Source organism: Orbicella faveolata, unplaced genomic scaffold, assembly GCF_042242905.1.
Source record: "Orbicella faveolata isolate gen_17 unplaced genomic scaffold, um_ofav_v1 contig_25, whole genome shotgun sequence".
In the NCBI taxonomy this organism is placed as follows: domain Eukaryota; kingdom Metazoa; phylum Cnidaria; class Anthozoa; order Scleractinia; family Merulinidae; genus Orbicella; species Orbicella faveolata.
In genome coordinates, this window is record NW_028301553.1 from 24,080,001 (window position 1) to 24,105,746 (window position 25,746).

General features: G+C 37.5%; 1 protein-coding gene across 1 annotated transcript in view; it reads left to right on the forward strand.

Moving 5' to 3' along the window:
- LOC110039857 (proto-oncogene tyrosine-protein kinase receptor Ret-like) overlaps window positions 1-25,746 on the forward strand; it is a 95,415-nt gene that overhangs the window by 20,920 nt on the left and 48,749 nt on the right. The window contains exons 2-4 of the transcript XR_016208635.1: window positions 20,751-21,086; window positions 21,306-21,578; window positions 25,147-25,437. The gene's annotated coding sequence lies outside the window, so the exon portion shown is untranslated. The remainder of the gene's footprint in view (window positions 1-20,750; window positions 21,087-21,305; window positions 21,579-25,146; window positions 25,438-25,746) is intronic.

Sequence of the window (25,746 nt, forward strand, 5' to 3'; positions counted from 1 at the left end):
AATAGCAGCAAATAACTCTCCTGTATGCCTTTTGAGGCCAGGAAGACTAAATTCACCGTCTTTTCGTTGAATCATGAATTGTACAATTTAATTAAGAGTGCTTTTAACATGAAATTGGACTCTAAATCAACACGAACGTACAGATATCAAAACCGCGGCGGAGAGCTAATCTATCGCTTTCTAAAGGCCTGCATCGTCCTAAATGGACTGAACAAGAGCTTCCTACATCGAGAATCGATTGAACTTCAGACAAACTAGGCCATAGTTAGCAGTAAGCGAACACTCAACATGTTGTCGTTACGTCAATTATCGCCCGGAAGCCACGCAAATAAATTTCTTCCGCGCTAGCGAATCACAGACAGTTCTGATACTTAGCTAAGCCGAGAACGCCTAAAATTGATAAAACAAGGAAATTCTACTCACGATCAGCGCTTGAACTCATGTTCTTCTCTCTCCTCGTGGCCATGTTTTGCTCGCAAATAGCAATGTCCCGGATGTACTTCAATTTTGTCGAGCGCGGAATGGCACATCCAGATTTCAACAGATTTTTTTCTAAGTCTTTAGTTACATCAAAGTTCAAAGCAAATGACGCCAACAGCAGCTAGAAATGTCTAGTCCATTGCACGTCTAAGCCCTAAATTGATGTGGCGGAAGATTTTTGCTGTCTAAAGCAAGCACAACATTATCGCCACAGGGCAAACGGCCTTCTGTTACGGGACTAAATGTGACCCGTACAGTTTACACATGTCCTCAGGCCCGCCTCAGGTACGATAATGGACGACGCTTACTAGCAAATCGTTAGACTTGGGCCTTCATTGGACTTAATGATGTCCTCTGGCAGACTTCCTTTAGACAGCAAATACAGAACGCTAATCGGTCGCTCCTTGTCAGAGTCACCGCGCGAACTGAATTCAGACGAGTGTAGCCTGGGCTAAACTTAACGCAAATTGAAAAAAGAGGGGGGGGGGGGGGGTCGATAAATAATGAAAAAAATACCTAAATAAATGAAACATGCGGCAAGGAGTTCCTACATTTCATGCTAGGTAAGATTTACAAGCTGCTGTCATAGCGAAAGCAGAAAAAAAACAACAACAAAGAAATGAAAAAAAAAAAAAAAAAAAAGAAAAAAATCAAAAAACACCTGATTCAGTCTTTAACACCGTTTTCATAAATCCAGACATATATATATATATATATATATATAATATAACCTCTCAAATATTGTACCTATAGACAGAAGGTGTGCTGGGGGAAGAAATGTTCTGAACTCTCTGAACTTTTCCCCCTTACCTGTAATAGAATGACTATTATGAACTACGGTTTGTAACCAACACCAACATCAGGTTATGCATACACATGTATATTTTGTTGTCGTCTGTAATCATAAAAAAATAAAAATTTAAAATCCTCCAGAAAGTTCACACTCAATAACACTGCTACATGTAGCGCTGTTACTGGAATTCAATTTAAGTGAAACTGTTGCAACAGCTCTGTCAAAACTGTTTCTAGCAGTTAACAGGCCTTCTGATAGGGTGCGATGAAAAAAATGCAAATTATGCGAAATTTGCAGGGCATATTATGCGATTAGAAAGGCCAATTATGCGATAAATAATGTAAATTATGCGATTTTTTTCTGAGCAATTTTAAGCTTGTTTTATAAGGTTTCAGGATAAGAAAAACACTTTTTTGCTGCGCTAAAGGCATTTTGAACACAAAGGAACAGTAATTATGCATCTTAATCGACATTAGTTAGGATAATTAAGCAGGCAGATCATACACTTATATAAAACCCCACAGTACATGTAGGTTAATTTATAACAATTGCCAGTCTGTCAAACTCACATCTGATCTCATAATAGTATTGTATAACAAAACTAGCTTGAACGTAACAAAACAGTCTTTCTCCCAGTAGACAGTAGTTGATCAAAGGGGACTCTTCGGGTCACGACTGAAATATTTTGGTCAAATCCGGGGGAAATTGGAGTAAACCGACTCGAGTTAGCGGGGTTCAACTGTACAAGTTGACTGCGGGAAATTTTGTCACAAACAAAATTTTCTTCAACACGTTTCAAAACTCTCACTGGTTAAAGTTTGCAAGGTGACGAAAACATACCATGACCAAATGTCTACACAGATGAATGTAGCCAGTAAAACAAGCAATTTGGTTAAAAATGTCGAACCATTTCCAGCTAAACAACAAACCATATTTCCAATCGAACGTATGAACTCCATCGAGTCCGAATGTGTATATATCAGCCATTCAGATTGGCTAATCTGAACAATGGGCGTGTTTGTGTTTCACCAATAGGCGACTCTTTAAGAACAAGACTCGTACCAGGTCCTCGACATGCAAATTAACGCCTTGCAACTTCGAATGTTTACAAAATTGAAGGTGACAACGGTTTTTTTAGCCTTTTGTCAAGGTAGATCATCTTTAAAATGGCGTATTTATGCAGGAATTCCTTAGAAACTTGTTGATTTATGTCTTATTTTATGAATGTTGTGCGTTCTTTTGTGAATTATGCGATTTTTCGTGAATTGTGCGAACGGATGCGATTTGAGGTTGATTGTGCGAAATCGCACCATCGCGTAATATCAGAACGCCTGAGTTAAGGCAGAATAACAGAATATACATGTAGCACACAGCAAAGGCTAGAGATACACACATGTTAGTTATCAGTTAGGATTTGGTGAGCTTCTGTGCTGTAGGTATGGTGGAAAATAATAGATTATCAGAAATGAAGGTTCCTGAGACATTTTGACAGCACTGAGAGGAATTAATATATAAATTCACAAAAGAAGAAGTTCTTGCTCTGTCCAGTTCTCTGTAATAAAAATATCATTTACATACAAGTCATTTGTTGTGTATGGTTTGTGTTTAAAGCCGATATAATGCACCCTCTGATTGGCCAATTCCAGTGCATTATTTACAGTTACATGGTATACCTCAGTAAAATCATAAAACATTGCGTGCGACTAAAATAAAAAATATTAAAAATAAAAAAATAAAAATAAATGCCTAATTCATAACAATTTAAAATACTCAACACTAAAACGAATGTAATTCTTTACTTGAAAATTATTCTCCCGTAATGCCCATGGGCCAATTACAGGCATGCTAAAAGGTCCTAACACAAAGTAAAAGGAAGTTAAGAAAATTATTGCTTTTTCCGGAAAATTGTAGCGACTGAAGACAATGATGGAACACTCTGAGAGTGCATTCTATCAACCTGATGAGATAAAATTTAATGAGAATAGAGAATTCACAAAGTTATATCACAAACGAATTGGTACAGGACAGGGGAAAGGAAACTGTACAGCCAGGAAGAAACTGAAACTTTCTTCGACGAGCAAAAAAGTATGCATGCACAACAAAGAAAACAGTCAGTGACATTCATTTAATAAGTTAGTTAATAAAAAATTAGTGTGAAGAAGAGAGCAGAGAGAGAGAGAGAGAGAGAGAGAGAGAGTGGAGATAGGAGAACGCTCTCTCCAACTAAATTGTGTATATATGTATGTAAAAGTTATTGTTATTACCGAGAAATGGTCAGGGGAAGAACTTCTATTCCACTGTTCAATTTACCGAGTTAATTAGTACCATCTCACTTTTTAGGAACATTTCCATATTAAGTGTAAATACCGCATTGGAGAATAACCTCTTATTAAGAAAATAGGGTCCATGTACCCCCAACCAAAAGCAATGGCACAAATAAAATGAAATAGCCAATCAAAATCAAAGCAGAGCTTTATTTGCAGACAGGATTGCCATGCATAATCGTCTACTCGACATTTTGGACTATATAAGCATTTCACCAAACCGAACTAATTGGACAGACAACAAAATAAAACGAGGAAATCGACATTATAAACACAAGATGCATATCACTACATCTGAGCTCGAGTACCAACAGCAAATTCTTTCTCAATGAAAGGTGACCGAATAAAAGAGAGGATAAAGAAAATTCGTTTAAGCTTGCGGTGTTGAAGTTTAAAAATTATTCACGCTTAAATTTGAATATTACTGAGAGTCTGTATTTTTGCCGACGGCTTAATTTAGCTTTGCAGTCATTTTATTGGCAGTAGCTTTACCAATCTTCAACCTAATTAACCTCGGAATTCACAAAAGCATTGCGCCAAACCGAATAAATTGAACTAACAAAACGAGGAAATCTCCATACTTTGTAATCACAATGTGCAAATATTAACACAGGAACAAAAGTAAATTTAGCAAATCCTGTTCGCTTCAGCTTAAAATGGTTTGTAGACCTTTCTTGGTTTTCAACAACAGAAGAAGAAATTTTAGCAGTCTACGAAGCGGCAGTGCTAACTAACTCAGAGAAAACTTCAAAACTCGCCCGGCCGTGTTTACAAGTACGGTTTTGGTTAAGCTTATTTTTAGACGTGAGGTTATAAGCTTAAGTTGACGACGAAAATCGACAGAAAACTTAATTTGTTTACAACTTACAGCAACCTCCAAACGACCCACGTGTTATTGTTTAGAGACGAGCGAAATTAAAACGATGCAATTTTTAAAATCTCGTACAGCATGGCTTCAAATAAGGAAGACTTTTAATGGATTCCAATTGAAAATAAGCTTATATCGCCGAGGCAACTTGTTAATTTTCATAGCAAACGCAACAACAAAAGTCACTTACCGCAAGTTGGCAATTCAGTTCGGCCTGCGTAAATCTTCCAGGCAGAAACTTGCAGCAAAAGTTGTGAAGACTGAACTGAAGTTATATTTTGGATAGATCAACGAATCAACCACTTCTTTCCGCTGCGTTTACTATTTTGTAACTTCCCTAAAACACTCGGGTACGTTTGATTTCTTTTGTTCATCACCTGACCAAATCAGGTGACCTTTGAATTTTCTTGCACGGCTGCACAGCATCACGTTCGCGCGAATTTTGAACTTGGCCATGGGGAGTTCGGCAGTCTTCTGAATCAATTTGTCGGGTACTTTCGCCTCCTTTCTACAGCCCTCGTTAGCTTTGGTTCACGGCATTGTTCGGTATTATTTCACCTCCTTTCTCTAGCCCTTGACTAGCTATAATTCACGGCATTGTTCAGTACTGTTTCGCCTCCTTCCCCAGCACTGGTCCGCTCAGTCTTTTTCGCGATCTTCTTCGCTACTTCTTTGCCTGTTAATTCTTGCTTTCTGTTTTTTGCTTCAGTGCAACCCTGTCTTAAAAATATTAGATCAACCTCCGCTATCGTTTTTCTTTAAAAATCCCGCCAAGAAAAATGGCATTCTCCCGCTACAAACCGAGGGTGCATGTCTCTGGAGTATGGCCGCCATCTTGCGCGACTCCGTCGTCGTCGTCGTCGTCGTCGTCGTGGCCGTCGTGCGTACGCGCCCACGAGCAATACCGCTAGCCATGATAACCATGAGAAAATCAATTTATGGGTTTCCTTTTCTTCCCTATATGGGTATGGGGCTCCGCTTGGCGGCCCTTCGGTCTGCCGGAGCTCCGTTATTAGTGAGTCAGCAGTGCATTTTGGGTGAAGGTAATTTAGTCGTGGTGCTTCTTCAGTTAACGTTCGAGTGTTGCATTATGAAAAGGCTGTATTGCAATTATGCAGAAAGTACGTCACATGGTTTTGACATTCATAATTTTAAGACAATCAGCTTGAGAATGCCAAGAATATTTTGTACATTTTTATTTCAGTGGGATACGGATATTACGAGGGATCCATTGTAATTGGCTAGGCTGTAGTGGTCTCCCTGCCTGATAATAAAAATTTTATGTATATAAGTATTTTAATTAGCTAGGCAAAGTTGACTTTAAAAAAAATAAAAAAAATAAAAGATATTGCAAACATGAACAATTTGATTTTAGCTAGCTGGTAAATGGGAATAGAGAGAAAAGTATTTTTGTAAATATTATAAGAATCATTTCAAACAGTTTTCAGCATCCCTCCCAGAAAGGGGTACTTGAAAAAGCTTGGCTGAAAATGATACTCTACCATGAAATCCCCTGCTACATCTTGTACTAAAAAAGTTCAATTTTGTTTTCGAATTTGAACCCAAAGTGAGGGGGATATTTTTATTTACAGTTATATCAGTTTTCTCCTTGCAACTATGCCCTGGGGAGGGAGAAGGGACCTAACCAAGTTTTACACAAGGAGGCTCTGCCCCAAGGTCACTATACATGCACTTTCCCTTTTGTATAATGTTTTTCTTTTTTTTTTTCAGAAAAGGTTATCCTTTCATATACATGTAGCTTCAAGCTCGAAACCCCTTTCACATACAATGGACCCGTTACTTTTCTTTTCGTAGATAACTTAGCATTGCATGTTTAAAATCCCTGCCTTTTTGTCATACCTCCCGCCTGATAAAAAGTTCACCTTGAGTCAACTACAGGGAGTCCCCTCAACTTGATGCAATACAAAATAAAAAGAGTATTGCAGATTGTAATGTACACAGTAAAAATAACAATAGCTTTCTTTCTTGGAAACGGGAATCACGTTATTTTATTCCTATCTTGGCAATTGTTTGAGTTCATTTTACTAGCAATGCAGAAATATTCAAAACGATTGTGGACAGGTACAACTAATATTTATTTCAAGTTTTGATTCCAGTTGTTTAATATATATCTCGTTTATGGAGAAAAATAAGATATAAAAATAATATATACATACATCACCAGCTACTATGCATATTTCCCCTATCGTGGATGCTGACTATTATACCATTCACGAAGAAATGCTCACTCTGGTCAAACTGCATAGAATATAGAAGAAATGTAGTGTGAAGAACAACGAAAGTAAAACAAAAACAAAAACAAAAAACAAAAAAAGCAATTTGAACTTTTTGCTCTAAGTAAGCTTATTTTAAAATACAAAATAATTAAATCACGGGTTTCGAATTTAAGATACGAGCACCGCCAGCATTTCAATGTGTACATAAAAAAATACAATACAGAAACAGGCTACTTTAGGCTTACCTTGGACTCTAGAAGGAGAGGAAACGAGTGAAAATCCAACAAATTATTATGATCTAAACTATAATCGTAAACTATGAGCCACGTCCGGTAAGCACGATCGCACTTCCTGACTTTGAATTGTAACGATTCTTTGACCTCGCCGACGGCGCTGTTGTGACCGATACATGTTCACAGTCATAGATACCTCTCTCAGTTTTCATCTACGTGTGGGCAAAAGCCCTAGGCAAAATACTACATATTTACAAAGGCAAAACACATAGACCAAAATGGCCGCCGGCTCTCAACTTTGGAGAACTTCTAGAAACTCTTACCCAAGCTTTCCATGTTATCGGCCAAAAGTTTACATCTGAGTGAGTGAGACATTGGCATATTTTGCCCCATAACAATAGTAGTTTCTACGCTTCGCGTATACACGACTAAAAAGGCGATTTTAAAATTTAACAGCGGATTTCGGGAATCGACTTCCGCATACCTCAGTCGAAGATAAATAATTCCTCATTTTTCTTACGTGTAATATTGTAATAAAGCTTTTAACAATATTAATCTGTAATTATTTATCGTATAGTTTTATCAGGGCCTCGGTTCAATAAGACGTTTCTGCCGCAGAAATTAAGAGCTACCTTGATTTAAATTAAATAAAGCATGTTTGGTGGAGCAGTAAATTACAAGTTCACAATAGCACATGCTATGAATAAAATCATTACATCGCTGTTTTGCTTGTCGGGGGCGATCTGACAACCAGATCCAAGGAAATACGTAGGTAGTCAAAATTGTATTAAAGAAAAATATAAAAGCTGATGATTCCTTTTTGTTTCAGTGTGGTAATTAGGCGCGTGGTTGGATGATTCGCATTGAGAAAATAAAGCTTCTTTTGGCATGAAAAGTTTTCATTTGTACTCGCCGCAAAATAGTATTTCCTTCTAATATTCTATTGTAGATTTTTGAAGCATTGGAGTGTAAATAGACGCACAACGGTCAAACAGCTGATACCGTTATATAAAGTGAAAAGCTTCTCTTGCACCCAAACTCTTTTCCTCTTGGGGTTCGTGTGTGTGACAGGGCGTTGCGGCTGAAATATATATAAATATAATTATTTTGAGAAGTTCTTTGCCTTTGGTTTGAAAGCGCGTGCTTTTGACTCAATGACGTCCGCTAGGTTTTAACTAGCTAAGCCGTTTAATTTGTCTAGTTGACATTTAAGCAAGAGAATCCCTTTCGCAAAACGAAGTCGGCTCAGTAGGAAATGTGTCGCATGGTATAGTTAATTTTTGATTTCAGCCATATGTGGTTCGTTTTCTTCTAGTTAATTACCTTGTTTTTCAATTTATCGCTAGATAAACAATAGCTTCCATTTGGCGCGAAAATATGCTCGGATATCTGACCGCGGGCATTATCTGTTCCGAGAAGCAAACAGTTTTCCAAGAGCGTAGCTCGAGGAAAACTGTGAGCTTCTCGGAACAGGTGATGTCCAAGGACAAATATCTGAGTTTATTTTCGCGCCAAACGGAGGCTGTTGTGTTTATTATCCTTCAAATCTTTTTTTGCAACAAACGCAGTTCTTAAAATTGGGGAATATCACTCGGATATTCTCCAGTTTTAGCTGGGACATGTAGTCACGTGACGTGTTTAGACCAATCGCGCGCGGGCGAAAATGTTTGATGGATTATAATTATCAATAGTTGTTGACTAGAAATAACTCGAAAAACAAGTTACCTAATTTGGAGATTAAATCAAACACTACGACACTAAGACTGCAAAGACTGCGTTTTCTATATAAACTTCTATAAAATGGCTGTGAAATTATATATTAATGTCATTCTTAGCAAGAATTTAATGGGCAGGATTTCGTCTCGGTATTGATCGAAGCATCCGTACGTCGACTTGCGCACCACCCCACCCGGCCACCCACCTGCATCGACATCGACTTGGAGGAAACTGTTTAGGGAGGGGTGCGGGGGACATAATCACGGTGTCTTTTTGTCGGTACAAGAATGCCACAGTTGATTGTGAGAGAGGAGCTGAGATAGAAGACAATGTAGTTAGTCAATGTAGCCCAAATTATTACACTCAGTAATGGAATTTACCAGTTCTGCACTGGTGTTCTTCAACATGCTGTTCAGAGAAACCTGCAGAACATGGAAATTTCTGTCACGAAGAGGAAATTTGGCCTTCTGTATGTCAACACACAGTCAGTGTTATGACAATGTCAGTTGACATTGAAAAAGAGTTGACTCATCAAAACTTCCTAGAAAGAAATTCAGAAATTCGAATTCTGAATTGGCTGCCGCAACACTGGGGCACGTTCGACTGGTCTTGTCGCATTATCCGACAGAGATGCAACACTGCTAAGGACGTCAAATTTCTGCCGTGTCAAATCTAATACACACATTATGATACATTATGTCAAGGTATTGAGCGTGCGTAGACTGAGGCTGACCATTCAATATGGGGTCGTGGAGGAAGAATTATGCGTAGAAAAGTCAGAACGAAGATAAGAAGGAAGCTCTTTGTCTGACAATGGTCGACAATGAGGAAAATTTGGTCCGGCCGAAGACAAAGAAGAGGCGAGGCAGAAAAGCACAGTGGCAAGACAGTCACGCTGCCGATATGGTAGATGTTATCTGCTCGAGCGACAACTTTGCTAGGTAGCTGATTTTCGCCAACTCCAAAAACATCAGAAACAAAGAAGTGTATTGTTAAGTGTAGAAGGAAGTCGAGAAATGATACAAAGGCTTGGGTACTTTAATAACTTTTTCCGCTGAGCGACACACACTTCAGTATTAATTCTGAATTAAGTGCGAGGTCTTAATCGACAATCGCATTTCTGCCGTACTTAGTTGATTGAATTCGACACGGCAGAAATGCGATGCACAAACCAGGCCTAAAACTGCTTTTCACGGAGACCGTGTAGAAAGAATTAACTTAAAGCTGTGGCGACTTACTTTTGTAGTCTTGAACTCGGCTAATGAAGGTGCTTGTCTTAGTTCTGAAGGTCAACTGTTCCACAACTGAGCTCCACTGTACTAAAAACCTCTCTTCAGATAATCAGTGCGAGGTTGTGGAAGAACTTATTTGTTTTCAGTATTCCGATAGGCACTCGCATTGTCGCGATAAACAAATCTTGATCGTAGATAGTTCGGGGGTCACATCATACATTCTTTGTTTTTATACATCATGATAGATTTCTTGTCTAATCTTTGATAAGAGAGTTCACGCCACCCCAATACCCGGAAAGCATCACCTAAATTACTATCGTAGCTCGCAGATAATAAGATACGAATTGCAAGATTTTGAAGCCTTTGGAGCTTTTTAGCAAGGCCCTTGTTACAGTTTAATTTCTCCACACGACATTACAATAATCAACACGTAGTTAAGGGCAACGTGCCATATACTTAAACAAATTGAACTTGGTAAATAAGGTGAAAGCATTAAAATAAAAGTACTTGCCGATAAACTAGGGTATGAACAGAGGAAATTCATGAATTTTTATAAATTGTGGTTTCCATGGAAGCCAGAGGACGTCCAACTTGGCACTATACCTGAAAATGCTCGTATTGGTGACTGCTACCAATGTGCTAAATTTCATGCTTGTATCAAAAAGCGCACAATTAGCGTGAAATTTCGAGTTATGCCGCTGGAATATGAGTCCGAACTTTGCTTCACGATATCGAACGGGATTCCTGAAGCATCACTGAGTCCGTTTAACGGCAAGGGAGATGGACTTTATGTATTTTATGTATTTATTTTCTATCAGAAGTTCGGATTTAGAGCGATTGCTCCGTTAAATGCCGTACATGATCGTGAATTGAAGAGGCTGACACGTCGATGAATTCGGGCTTTATTGAAGCTATAAGCTTTACATTCGATTTGAAGCAGTCGTTTTATTGCTGGGTAATTACACGTGGATGTATTTTTAGTAAACACAACTCAACATGTTTAATAGTCGAATGTCGAATTCGATAATTACAAGAATTTTCCCGCGTGTCGGGTTACTTGATGGTGCAATAAAGATCACGTGACTACGATATTACGCATACATGAACAAATTAACATGAATTATATAAAAAAAATGTTCACAACAGTAGTTAGTGTGAGAAAATTTATTATCAAGAAACCTGGACCTTTTATTTAAAGGTAGACATTGTTAGAAGGAATTAGATGGTCCGATAGCATGCTGTACTAATCTCACTTCAAATAAAGCTCCTTACAAGCTCGGAATACCCAGATTTCAACTCATTACTTAAAATCTTCTACAGCTCGGGAAACCTTTAACACATTTCCTTCACGTTTCATGTGCATTTAACAACAACAAATCCTCCCGAAGTTGTTTACTTGTTTTGATTTTAAGAGCAGTACATTTACACAAGTTTATCGAGATCTTGGCACTTACACTTGTACTGTAGTTTACATGTATATTTGGCCATAAGTCTAATTTGCGCATATTTAGATTTATTTAGTAATGCTAATGATATTACGTTTATTGGTCACTTGCATGTACACGTATAGATCAGCATTTGGGGATGCATACATTTAGTCTGATTCTGCAACAACGGCACCAGAACTGTGAGAATTCTCTATTTTCACTATATCACAGTCTCTCGCACAATATCACCCTCTCCTCCACAACCTTAGTCGGGACTCACTTGGTGCATAGAGTGCTGTGATTCATAGAATCTTCTTTAAAAACATTTCAAGATGTAGAGGGGATACTTAAGTCATTTTGTGAATTTCAATGTAATCCTGATTTCTAGAACATCCGGGGGAAACTAAAAATTCATTTGGGTAATTACATTTTGAGAGAATGAGAGATGCTGAGGGTAAATTTGCTGAAGATTCAAGTCTCAGATACATTGCCCATTAGAGCCACACTAATTGTCATCTAACATTACAGATGCAGGTGAACTCAGTTAAAATATATTTGTGAGGTGTTCATTTTATGAAGGTGACCATAAGGGAAATGTTTGACTATAAGATAGCATAGTGCACGCGCCAGGTCTTGCCCAAGACTTGACGATTCTGTGATGTGTATGTACACTGTTCATGAAGTACATGTATGTTTGGTTGAGTCTGCATCTACAGTTACAAAACTCTGAGAAAAATTTAAGGATGCGCCTAAATCATTGCTATACTGTGCCATTTATATGTACAGTGTACATGTACATTTTGAGAAGTGGGCAAAATTGAGAAAGTTGTTCTTTTTCTGCAATGTGCAATCTCAGTTGGAAACCATCAAAAAAATAATACAACATCATGTACCCTTTTCAATGTTGTTGTAAATCCACAGAAACAAGAGCTACTCATCTCCACTCACCAAAGGGTCTTCAGTGTTTCAGCCAGAAAATTTTACTTGATGGCCAAAGTGACTGCTGAAGATTTTTTTCAGGGGCCACTTTTTTAGGAAAGGGGCCAACAAATAATAATTGATTAAAAAAAAAAATAGTTGCCAAATGCAAATTTTTCGTCTCCAGATACTAGTATGAAGGACCCATGCATAACAAGAGAACAAGCCATTTGCCTACACGACGTAGGCAATGATAAAGAGTTTGTAATGCATTATAGGGCAATTTCAAACACCGTCAGCCATTTTGAAGTTTACCGATGTGAATCAATACAGCAAATTGTAATTAAGTTTCCATATAACGCGCACTCTGATTGGCTAAAACAGCGTACTTTATCAGAGAACAGAGCACGGGTTGATGATGGCAAGCTGGCTTTCAAATTTTTGCATCAGAATTTTGACAAATTTGACCCAAATGAAACTTTCCCTGTGACTCAGATAAACGCAATAGAAATGAGCCCTATGTCTGCACTAAGTATGGCTCACTGAGACCATTGTTAGCAACAATAGTGTTAAAACTGTACTAAAATATTTGGAAAAATAGAAAAACGATCTCTGATTAAAAATATGTTTAAAACGAGCTTTCGACTACCAATCTGTAGTCTCTAACGAGTAATAGATAGAAAGCGCGAACGTTAAAATATATACTGAGGAAAGTGTGAAAAAACAAAATTATAATAAAAACAATAGAAATGCTTGTGTGCGAGTAAAAATGCTAATGTGAGGTTCAAAATCAAATTGAATATTGTCTTAGTAACTGTTTCGCATTATTGTCAGCAAGCTGACTACTGCTACTACTCTCCTGAATCGTGCTTCTAATCTCCTAAATACCCCCGAGGGAAAAGCGAAAGAATTAATCCACGTCACTGATGCTCTGAAATCGAACAGCTACCCACTATCGGTCATATCTAACATCTTGACGAAGAAACCACCCCCGGTAATCACACCATCTCCAGAAGAATTGGTAGGAATGTTCTTTGGATGGGCTGATCCTTCTGACTTATATGTTGGCTCCGCAGTTTTACCGTACATCAAAGGACTAACTGAACCTCTCTCAAGACTTCTAAGAAACAAGGGAATACAAACTACAAGCAGACCCCTTAAGACATTACAACAAGAGTTTGTTTCTCCGAAATCAAGACCACCCGCGGAACTACAAACAAATGTCGTTTACAAGATCCCATGCGCCGATTGTCTGTGGAGCTATATCGGCGAGACTGGTAGATGTTTACAAACAAGGAAGAAAGAACATATTAGAAACACAAAAACCTTTAAAAAAAGTTCCAACATTGCTTCACATACCTGGTTGCACGACCATTCCATCGACTTTGACAATGCACGCGTGATTGACAAGGGAAATTTCCGTGTTAGAAAAATTCTGGAATCCTGGCACACAGCAATTACGAACCATGCTGACAATAATGCGAAACAATTACCAAGACAATATTCAATTTGATTTTGAACCTCACATTAGCATTTTTACTCGCACACTAGCATTTCTATTGTTTTTATTGTAATTTTGTTTTTTCACACTTTCCTCAGTATATACTTTAACGTTCGCGCTTTCTATCTATTACTCGTTAAAGACTACAGATTGGTAGTCGAAAGCTCGTTTTAAACAAATTTTTAACCAGAGATCGTTTTTCTATTTTTCCAAATGTCTTATCCTGGTTACTCATCTATTTTTAAATGTACTAAAATAACAAATTTTGCTAGATTCTCGCTGACAAAACACGTAGCGAAATAAACAAATTCTCAACCTAACCAGAGCTTTGATAAAAGACATTATATTTTTTATGAAGGTAGAAATAATACTTAAGAGGTAAAATAGCGACAGAAAGCAAAAATTGATCTGTCTCTGTTTATTATGAGAAGTTTTATTTTTGTATAAATGCTCAATTGCTGAAACAACACTTACATGCGGTGTAGTAACGCTCGTTCTCTGGTCATCTCGGCAAAGTGAACCGTCACGAGTGGTCAGTTCAAAGCTTGCTCTGATATTCTCTTCTGTGCTGAGAGTAGAACCAGTGGGAGCAGTTTAGTCTTTCTAACTTTTACGCTATTTTGGGCAATCTTGCAAGCGGCTGCAAGCCGTAAATAACTGTAGTTCCTTTCAAATACAACTCAGCATTTTGCATTTTCATCCGCAAGCTTTGAGCTCCTTGTTTCGTAATTTCCTTTGGAAGAAGCGAACTTTAAAGGCATCGTTCTTCTCTCGAAAGCCGCTTGAAACTACTCAAAACTGAAAGCTTAGCTGAAGTCCAGTTCGTGATTGACAGCTGTCACCTCTGTGACAAAGTCACTTTAGTTCATGTTCAGTTCTAATTTTCAAACTATTTTTATTAGTGTTGTGTTATTCTTCTTCTTACTGTTTGGGTTACTTTCCTACATTAGTTTGGTTTCCTTACACACCTTATTTTGGTATGTGTTGGTGGTTCATTCCCACACACTTTTCTTAGCTAAATCCTGTTGTGTAGGAGAAGTTACCTCCTAGTTCCCTTTGGTAAATCCTGTATTCGGAGGCAACAAATACACTCCCTAGCCTTATTTGGTTTAGAGTTATTCCTACAGTTTCCTCAAATCTGTTATAAATTGACAACTATTTGGTCAGCAAATTCAGTTGATTCAGTTGGTTTATTCTGAGCTATATTCGAGTTCTCAAGTCAAGCACTGATTTAGTTCGAATGCTATATTCTCAATAACCCTTGGTATGTAGTGCATTATTCATTTTATTGTACTTTTCCTTAAGGCTTTAGGTTTAGTTCGTTTCTTTTATTTCATTAGTTTCAGTTAGCGGTCGCTTTTAGTTGCCTTTACTAGTTTGTGTTTTTGTTTAGTATTATTCGTTTAGCTTTCTTGACCTTTAATCAGCACAGCATGTAGCTTTATTTCTGTGCCTTTGTTTTATAGTTTTCGCTAGTAAATATTGTATTTTTCGCTTACGACATATCCTCGTTAATTACTTGTGATTGTTTGCACAAATCCAAATTCATTTCTCTTCCTTTATACATTTTGTAGTATGTTTTTATCTCTGTAATTACTTGTGTGAGTAGCTTGTACACAGCTTAGCACTATTGTGTAATCCCGCAACTTGAATCTTTTTTAGTTCTGTATTTCATGTAATACTCTACAAATGTTGACAGTTTTTGTCACGCAATTTCGTCTTTATTTTTGTCATGCAATCTTCCCATTGCAACTGTCTAGTTATTTGCACCAAATTACTTTGCTATGTCTTAGGTAAGTTAGCTTATTTTGTTTTGTTTTACTCTTTATTAGCATTAGGTTTATTTTAGTTTGTTTATTGTATTTCAGTGTTACTCGTTCCCGTTTATTTTGTTCCTGTTGTTGTTGTCTCCACTATCTTTGTCAATAAACTCGTAAATCGTACACTCGTATCTGTCGTTGCTACGTCGATCGTTTTGGCCGTCTTACACTTCGTTAGCCAATAAAATTATTTGAACAATTCTAAAAAGGATTGTGGTTGGCTTATTTTAGCGTGCTTTATCAGAGAGCAGAACAAGGCTGACGCCACTCATCAGCAACTTTCGAAAAAGACAGACAATATTTACTTGGCTTAGAAAACAAACACCGCATATTGTTTTCCTGCAGGAAACACATTCCACTCAAGGGAATGTAGTTTCGTGGAAAAGAGAATGGGGTGCTAATTTGTTTTGCTCTCACGGGACTAACAATGCGAGAGGGGTGGCAATTCTAATCAGGAATAATTGTGATTGTACAGTTGAAAAATCCATTGTTGACTCTAACGGTAACTCTAACCTTTCATCGGTCACTTTTGCAAACCATTGTGAAAAACAATTTGGACGAAACTGAAAATATAGTTGTTGGAGGAGACTTAAACTGTCCTTTAAATCCAGTCATCGACAAAAGAGGTGGCAACATGATTCCAAGACAATCTGTAATTAGCATAATAGAAGAATTACAGTCAGAGCTTGATTTACATGACATTTGGCGTGTAAAGAATCCCACGGTACGCAGCTTTACCTGGAGTCAATCAAATCCTTTGATTTTCTCAAGACTGGACTATTGGCTTATTTCTAATTCTTTATCGGACAACGTGTATAATGTTGACATAATTTCAGCAATAGAAACCGATCATTCTGCAACAAAAATAGAGTTTCAAGATGTTGATGACAAAGTAAAGGGGCCAGGTTTTTGGAAATTAAATTGCTCCCTTCTGAATGATAAACAATATGTCGATGAAATAAATTGTCTTCTTCCTTCTTGGCTTCAAGAAGGCAAGCAAGATCTTAGCGACCCACGCTCTGTTTGGGATTGGGTGAAATATAGTGTTACGAAATACTCCAGACAATATTCGATGAATAAAAGTAAGCAAAGAAAAGCAGAAGAGTGGCAGTTGAGTAGAGAACTCCAAGAAGCCTCTTTAGTTTTTCAAAACAATCCCAGTCAATAGAACTTATCAACTTTAAATGTCTTAAAAAGAAAAGAAAAAATGGAACAAATGTATGATAAAGAGATTGAAGGTATAATAGTTAGATCACGAGCGAGGTGGTATGAACACGGAGAAAAAAATTCTAAATATTTCTTTAATTTAGAAAAACGTAATCATGTAAGAAAGCACATACGGAAGCTTCGGCTTAGTGGAGTAATTACCGTAGATCCCTTCGAAATTTTAGAGGGAGAGAAAAATTTTTTTATGAAAATCTTTATAAATCAAGAAAAAATTGCTTTGACGAAAACGAATTATACTTTCGCTTTGAAGACTTGCCTATTCCAACACTTTCACATGAATCAAGATCTCTGGGTGAAGGACTAATAAGTCTTGAAGAATGCTCTAAAATTATAAACTCTTTTCCATTAAATAAGGTTCCGGGAAATGACAGTCTACTTATAGAATTCTATAAGACTTTCTGGAATTTCTTGGGGGATCCTTTAGTTGAATGCTTCAACGCATCTTTTGTACAAGGAGAAATGAGCCCTTCACAAAGGCAGGCTGTAATTACATTAATTGAGAAAAAGGATCAAGATCGTTGTGATCTTCCAAACTGGAGGCCAATTTCCCTTTTGAATGTCGAATAAAAGATAGCCTCAAAAGTTATTGCAGAAAGAATGACAAGTCTATTAACTAAATTAATACATTATAATCAATCAGGATATATCCCGGGCAGAAACATCAGTGAGAATATACGCTCAATTCTTGATATAATGGACTATACAAGAGCTAATTAAGAAATTACACGGAATTCTACTTTTTATTGACTTTGAGAAAGCATTCGACATTTTGGAATGGACATTTCTCGAAAAATGTTTGAATCAATTCGGTTTTGGGCCAGATTTTATAAGATGGGTCAATATTTTCTATAAAGATATTCAAAGTTGTATTGTAAACAATGACCTTTGCCCTCACTAATTTAAGATAGAGCGTGGAGTTAGGCAGGGGGACCCCCTTTCTCCCTCCCTTTTTGTCTCTGCTGTTGAAATCCTGGCGATTGCTATACGAAACCAAGACGAATAAAAAGGAATAAAAACCAAAGGAATAAAAATAAACGATCTAGAAACTAAACTGTGCAGTTCGCTGATGACACAACTGTTGTTTTGTCGGATTCAGATTCCGCACGAGCTTTGTTTGTATTGCATGATTGTTTTCAGAAAGTTTCTGGACTAAAACTTAACGTTGCGAAAACAGAAGCAATGTGGATCGGCTCCCTCCAGAACTGTGAAAATGAACCACTTGGAGTCAAATGGAAAACTTCCGTTAAGTTTTTAGGAATTTTCATTACATATGATGTACAGAGACTGGTGGAGAAAAATTTTAAGCAAAGGCTGAAAAACATCAGAAACGCAATAAATTTATGGAAGTCAAGGGGTTTGTCAATTCATGGCAAGGTCAATATTAAAAGCAATTCTTCTTCCAAAACTAATATACCCGAGCTCGGTGATAAGCACTCCGTCTGAAGCTATAAAAGAATTTAACAATTTAGTTTTTCATTTTTTATGGAATGGGAAAGATAAAGTTATTCGAAGTTCAACGTATGCACCCTATGAGCAAGGTGGCCTCAAAATGATAGATTATGAAACCATGATAAAAGCGTTGAGGTTGAGCTGGCTAATGCGAATAACGGATGAGGACTCATCAGGTTTCTGGAAGTCTCACCTTAATTATCTTTTGGATAATGAAGGGGGTCTTTTTCTTCTTCAGTGTAATTATGATGTAAACCATATAAACATTTCATCCACCTTTTATCAGGATCTGTTAGTGTGGTGGTCAAATATAAGAGAAATAGTAGATCCAAATAATGTTTACAAATATGTTATATGGAACAACAAAGAAATCAAAATCGATGGTAAAAGTTTTTTTATAAGCATCATTTTAATATGAATATTAAATACACAGATGATCTGCTCTTTGACAAGTCAAATATCGAGTCTTTTAATGTTCTCAGAAGTGAGATATTGACAAGGTCCAATTTTTTGGTCTGGACAGGCCTAAAGCAATCCATTCCTTTGAGGTTGCGTGTCAACATATCAAATTTTAAGGTGATTCTTGATTTGGAAAGTCTTAAATGTCATGACTATTATTGTTTTCTTATAAAACAAAAATTGGAAAAGCCAAGTAAATGGGTTAAGCTAAAGAACGAATTTAACCTTGCTGACGAGCAAGTTTCAGGGGCATTTCTTTTGCCAGTGAAGGTTGCTAACGAACCGTATCTACGCTCCTTTCAGTACAAAGTGCTGAATTCTGCTCTGTTTACTAATGACAGCCTGTGTGAAATAGGATCGTTTCTAATGCCAACTGCACCTTCTGTCATCAGCTAACAGAAACCATATCCCATATTTTGTTCGGTTGTTCTTTTTCAAATTCTTTTTGGCATGAGGTTAATGAAAAAATTTTAAGTAAAATCAAGAGTTGCAGAAGCCTCTCGCTTACATATTGTGATGTTATTGTTGGGTCTTTTGAGGAGGAGATGGATCTATTTAATTATATAGTAAGTTTAGGAGAATCTTTCTTGTGGACTTGTTGATGTAAAGAAACATTACCTTCCTTGAATCACTTTTTAAGAATTTTGGTAATTAAATATGAAACTGAAAAACATATATACTTCAAATTGAATAAAACAAATTTGGTTAAAGAAAAGTGGAAGATTTTTGAGGAAACAGTTTTATCTAATAATTAAAATCGGAAAACGCTACTATTAAGGAAAATCGTTAAGTATGTAGAAAAGAATTGACATTATCTATTTTCATAATTAATTCAATATGGTGTCATTGTTAACTTTTGTAACCAAACTTTATTCATTCTTCTGTAAATTAATTGTTGAAAAAAGAATTGTTATTGTTATAATTGTGGAAACAAAACAACAACAACAACAACAAAAAAACTGTAATTCAATTTGACTGGTGTAATTGTATTGTAATATGTGTATTGTAAGTAGTGCAAGTTAATGTAGTGTAAGCATCGTGTAAGAAGACGCCACTTTAACTCGTTTGGAAAATAAAGTTTGGTTTGAAAATTCAGCCGAATACGTGCGGAAATTATTGGATTCCTTATCATAAAACAAATAAAGAAACCTCGACTGTGCTGTGTTTTGTTGTAAAGCACTTGGGAAGCGGTAGAGCACTAAAGAAGAAGGGAAAAACACTCGACTATGTCTCATGTTTTCCCAGGCTACATTTCTTTCGTGCACTACCGCTTCCTGCGTGCTTTAGAACAGAACGGAGCACAGTCGAGGCTTCTTTATTTGTTAAGTAGCCTGCGTAGCAGTCTTTTCCGTTTCTTCTTAGCGGGAGAAAGCGAAAACCAAGGGGAAGTCGTGCGAACGTACCTATGGGGCGAGAGCAAAAAGTTAGGGATTGGGGGGAGGGGTGGGGAGGATTTCCTTCACTGCCCCTCTCCCCTGCCACTAATTTTTTTGTTACCTCTGTGCCTGTGTCCTCGCGCGACTTCCGCTTGCCTGAAAGGAAATGGAAAAGACTGCTACGCAGGCTATTTGTTAGGCAAAAGGATGGATTCACCTCTTTTCTTATGTTGAATGTTTTAGAAGCAAAGCTCTTTCAATGTGGTTTTGCTGAAGGACATACAGTTAATATGTGAGAAAATAACTGTTATTGATCGTCAACACAGAGAAATTTAGTCACCATTATGGCAATTTCGAGCCCTGGGATGGCTTTTAAAATACTTTGCTTGTGTTAAACCCGCAGCCTTGTAAAAGAAAGGGGTAAATTGGCCATTTTTTTTTTTTTTGTTTTTCTGGGGTCCATCTCTGGCTGCAATATAGGATTCCTGCAATGGCGCGGTTTGGCGGAAACACTGGGTCTTAGGTGATAAGCGAGGTTGGGAGGAATGTTTCAAGGAAGATCTTTTGGTTATGATGATTGACTACTTTAATTATTATCCCCTTAATTCACGAGTGCACGTATATGATGATCATGTTCTTGTACAGTAGAAAATCTTTGTTAACATTTTTTCTTTGTTCTTGTATGTGTAGACTGTGCACCAAGTTTTACCAGGTCACCTAACAATGGCAATCCAGTGTATCAATTGAAAGGGGAATCTGTGCCCTTGTCATGGTCGTACAATCTAGATGGAAAAGTCGTTAATGAGAGAGAATGGACATTTGATATCGACCAGAGGATTGCAACTGTACTGTCTTCTGGAGTAGTTAACATAGATCCAGCATTTACGTCAAGAGTTCAAGTGTCAGGAAATACACTCAGGTTATTAAATATCCAGGAAAAGGACAGTGGAAACTATATATTTAGAGTTAGCTTCACTACTCATAATCCTCGGTGGATAATAGACCAGGCTGAACTAATTGTAGTTGGTAAGTTTCGATATCTTTACTCTTCATTACATGTTTATATACGTACAGTGTAACTGAAAAACTTCATGCCTTTGAATTCTGTCAGGTTATGTTTTAACCTGGCTTGACCACCTTTGGAATTGTGGTAACAAACCTACATAATGCATGTAGTACCTACATGTACATGTACCCTCTAACTAACCCAGACAGTTAATGAGATTTGACGTCCCCCTGATATAGTTACACCAAAGATCACACATCAAGAACCAGCACCCATCACCATAGATGAAGGAAATGCGAGAACTTTGTTATGTGTTGCCAGTGGTAACCCCAAGCCAGTGATCACATGGTATAGAGACAATGTAAAGGTTCAAGAAGATGCAGACAACTCTAACTACACAATAACGTCAGCAAAGAAGAACGATGCAGGAAGTTACAGATGTGTTGCTGCTGTTACTGCTCCTGGTTTGGGTACAAGTATTGCAGAGTATACAGTGGATGTAACAGTGAGATGTAAGTGAACTTAATTTTATTCATGCATATGTTGTACTAGGTCAAAATAAAATTCAGATTAAAGTGATTTTAACCTAATGTAGTTTGATTCTCAATTTCCTTTGTCTTCTAACCATAATTATTCATGATCCATGAATAATTAGGGTTAAGAGACAAAGGAATTTCATTTTAACCTAAATTTCATTTTGACTTAAATGTACAACACATATACTGTGCATACATATATGTACATACGTATACAAATATACAGTGCAGGGGCTGCAGCCAAACATGGGGAAATATAAAACATTTTCTGGCTAAAAGTATTTAAAACAGACAAGCTTGCGACTGTCTTTAATTGCAGTCTTCAACGGGCGAAATGGTACAATGTATAATGGTGGTAAAAATTCAAAAATTCAAAAATAGTGATAAAAATACAATCCAATAAATACTATAAAATACAATAGAATATAAAATTATGGGATAAACTTGAGATTTTTTGTGAAAAAGAATGCTATATATTGTCCTGGGAGTAGACAAGAGTTATTGTCCGCGTTGGGAGTTGACGCAGTATCTAAATTAATATAATTTATACACTTTTCTGCGATACAAACGTGTGCATTAATTTTATACATATGCAGTTAAATGAAGAACCTCACTAACTCAGGGCTTCTGATTTTTTCGCCTGGTCACGGAGCCGCGAATTTCAAGTAAATCTGTGAAATCCCACGAAATTCACGAAAACACGCGAAATCCCGCGATATTCGCTACAAATCTTACCAAATACTTGTCAAATACTTTGAAAGTGATCTTGGTTGTTGGAGCGGCTTACTTGCTGCAAACTTGCTAAATGACCTTAAAACTTCCTCACGGCAACAAGTAAACAACATCCCATAACTATCAGACGTTCTTACATTAATGTTGGAAAAAACTGGGCAGCAGCCACGATGTGAAAGGCTTTGTCATTTGTAGAGTGCATTGTTGTGAAAAGAGTAAATGATGTTCTCTCTAAAAAATAATCTCGTGGTCAATTATAGAGGAAACTGCAACCTTCAGTAATCATTTCTTGGCAAGTACGAAAGTCCAAACAAAGCACGAGAATAAAAAACCAAAGATTGACAAGAATCAAACGTACCGTATTTCCTTTGTGTAGTAGGTTTTTGGTGTCTCTCTACTGTTTGCCTCAGATGTTGAAAAAAATCGAGAATCAACGGAAACAGAACTTTGAAGATGAGGCGAACAACATGCAATTGGATAAAGAAGATATTCAACAAAGCAACTTGAGTGATAAATATCTAAGCGTAACTCTCGTGTTTCTAATATCCTGATTCTCTTGTTTGTTTTTAGTGTTCTATAAGCTTACTTGTAAAGTACGATTTCATATTGTGGTACGAAGCCTGAGTAAATGCTCTAAGAACGTCTAGTTTCATTAAAAACGTTCCTCAAATCAGCGCAAAACCAATTGCTTTCAAGCGAAATTTGCCCAGAAAACTCCTGTGAAATCAGATCTTTTTTACCGATTGCTTTTCAGCGAGATTGGCCTCAAAAATTCCCGTGAAATTCCCGCAAAATCGGCCGTTTTTTCCGCGTATTTGTCCCTGAACATCCCGCTAAATTTGACTTTTTTTCCGCGACCTACCAGAAGCCCTGCTAACTGGAACTCAGTTACATGCATCTTGAACTCCTCGCCATTTTCCCTTGGATGTATATTTCCTGTCACTTACTTTGGCAATTTCGAACTCCCCACATCTTAAACTGCACGTGGTTTGTGTTTTCCTAAGAGTTCAAGATAGTGGAGTTCAAAGGTATAATTTTTGTAAGTTGTGTATACACACATGTATAGATGTACATCTAGGATTGCTTGTATTATTTTATAATTTAATGCTCCCAACCCATGAAATCAACACAAGACAACAAGTTCAATGGGAGAAAAGGGGTAAGGGATGAGGTGCTCGAGTTGCCAATAGCAGTCATGGAGGGTATCACAGGTCAGTTGGTTGGCAACGAGAGGTTGTAATCCTCTTCGTCTTTTCAGGAGGCCCTACAACATAATCAACCTGGTTCCCAACAAACTGGGGTCCTGATCTCCAGGACCCTTGGGAACAAAAGAACCACATGCCCTGGTTACCAAACAACTGGGGTCCTAATTTCCAGGACCCTTGGGAACAAACAGAACCACATGCCCTGGTTCCCAGGGAACTGGGGTCCTAATCCCCAGGCCACCTGGAAACAATCAACAACAACCAACAACAGTAACACTGGGGTCCTACTCTACCGGGAAAGCTGACCCTGTGAGGCTATGGGGCAAAAGGGCGAATTGTACGGAGCACCTCATCCCTTCCCGTGGTTTATTTACTTTTAGAAAATCAACACTTAGGCATAATGGTCTTAGGAAAATCAGTAAACGAATGAAATAATGCTTCAGTTAACCTATGCCAGGTTGACACTAAGGATAACAATGCTATTATAACAATGTGTCAAGATGTTTCAGAAGTCCAACAGCTCTTAGCCTGAGAAAGCATACAAAATGTTAACAAGTACAAAATTGTCTCAATAAGCAGGCATGCTGCTTAAGTCCAACAGCTCTAGGCTTGAGTTAACATAGAAAAAATATTAACAATTGTAACAATGTCTCAATAAGCAGGCATGCTGCTTAAGTTCAACAGCTCTAAGCTTGAGTTAAAGTACAAAATAGTAACAATGATAACAATGTCTATATAAGCAGACATGTTGCTTAGAGTTTGAAACTAAGAACAACCCTCTACATAGCAGTACTATTGTGTGGAGAATTACTGTTTCGGTTACAGTATTCCAAGATGTCAACAAGTAGTATCCTTAAAGAGAACTAAAGAGGGATGGGTGGGTGGGAATTGTTTGTGACAACCCTTTCGGGAGATCAGAGAATTTGTAGTAAAACTGCTGATGTGTAGATGAAACCGCATGGTCTTGATTGACATAATGGAATAGGGGCAGTGTGATTGGCCAGTATAGAATAGCATGTCATACGGGTACAAAGGTGAATTTGACCCATGAAAGTAACGCAAGGGTTATTCTTGGGGCATATTGCGTGACAGATCTATATACTTGTTACTTCTCTGATCTTCCTTCATGGTTGTCACATTAACTTAAAAATATGTTAAATATAAATTGGCTTTTATATAACCTCCTACATTATCTTGTTCTTGGATTGTCCTATCGACTGGTTTATGTTAATGTTCTGTACTTGTACAGAACATTAACATTAGAACATTAGACTTTGGTTTAATGGCTGATGATGAGGTGGCAACTTTGATATAGCTATCTTGAGTCAGGTACAATACTCAAACTGGCATTAGCAGGGAAATTTCTTGTTAGTGGGTAACTTACATGCAAATTCAAAAGTAAAGTCATGTAATTTTCCATTGGGATTTTTGTCAGGCGAGAACCAAGGTTCGTCAATGTATTTGGCCCTGTTAAGTAATGATCCTAACCGTAGAACTCTTACTCGCAATTGGTAATCTTACCCCGTAGTCTACTAAGTGCTTAGCCAAGGTAAAAAAGAAATATTCAACCAACATGTCCTTTGACTTGTTTATCTTGTTTGTTGCAGTCAAGCCCGAACACAAAGCGAACAGTTTGTCAAGTAACCAAACTGTGGTGGAAGGTAGGGATGCAGAATTTTGTTGCCATACAGACGCATTCTCTGGTGTCTTGGAGTACAGATGGTTTAAGGATGGCATCCAGATTACCAGTTCTGGAGATTATACCATCACACCAATTTCTGATGGACAGAGACTGACAATCGCGCAAGTTAAAAAGAGCAGTGCTGGGCGATACTCTTGTGATGGACGAAATGAGTTAGGAACTGGAGAGAGAAAATCTGCTTCCCTCTTAGTCAATTGTAAGTGATGTCTTACATTATAGGGATGCAACCATCTTTAATTTTTGCTGCAGTGTGTAAGGGAAGTCATCTCTGATAGCCCAGGTAGTGGAATTTGGCATCAGGATATTGGATTCTGTCTTTCACTGGTCGTTCAGGCAAGTGAAGTTATGTTTCTTGGGAGAATGTTTAAGGAAATTCAAATTACAGAAGTACTGCAATAGATTATAAGTTTTGGAGGGCAAGTGACGTGACGATACTCCAAGCTTAAGGTTTTCAGAAATCACATTTTGGTGACCTCCTTCTGTATGGTCACCAGTAAAACAAATT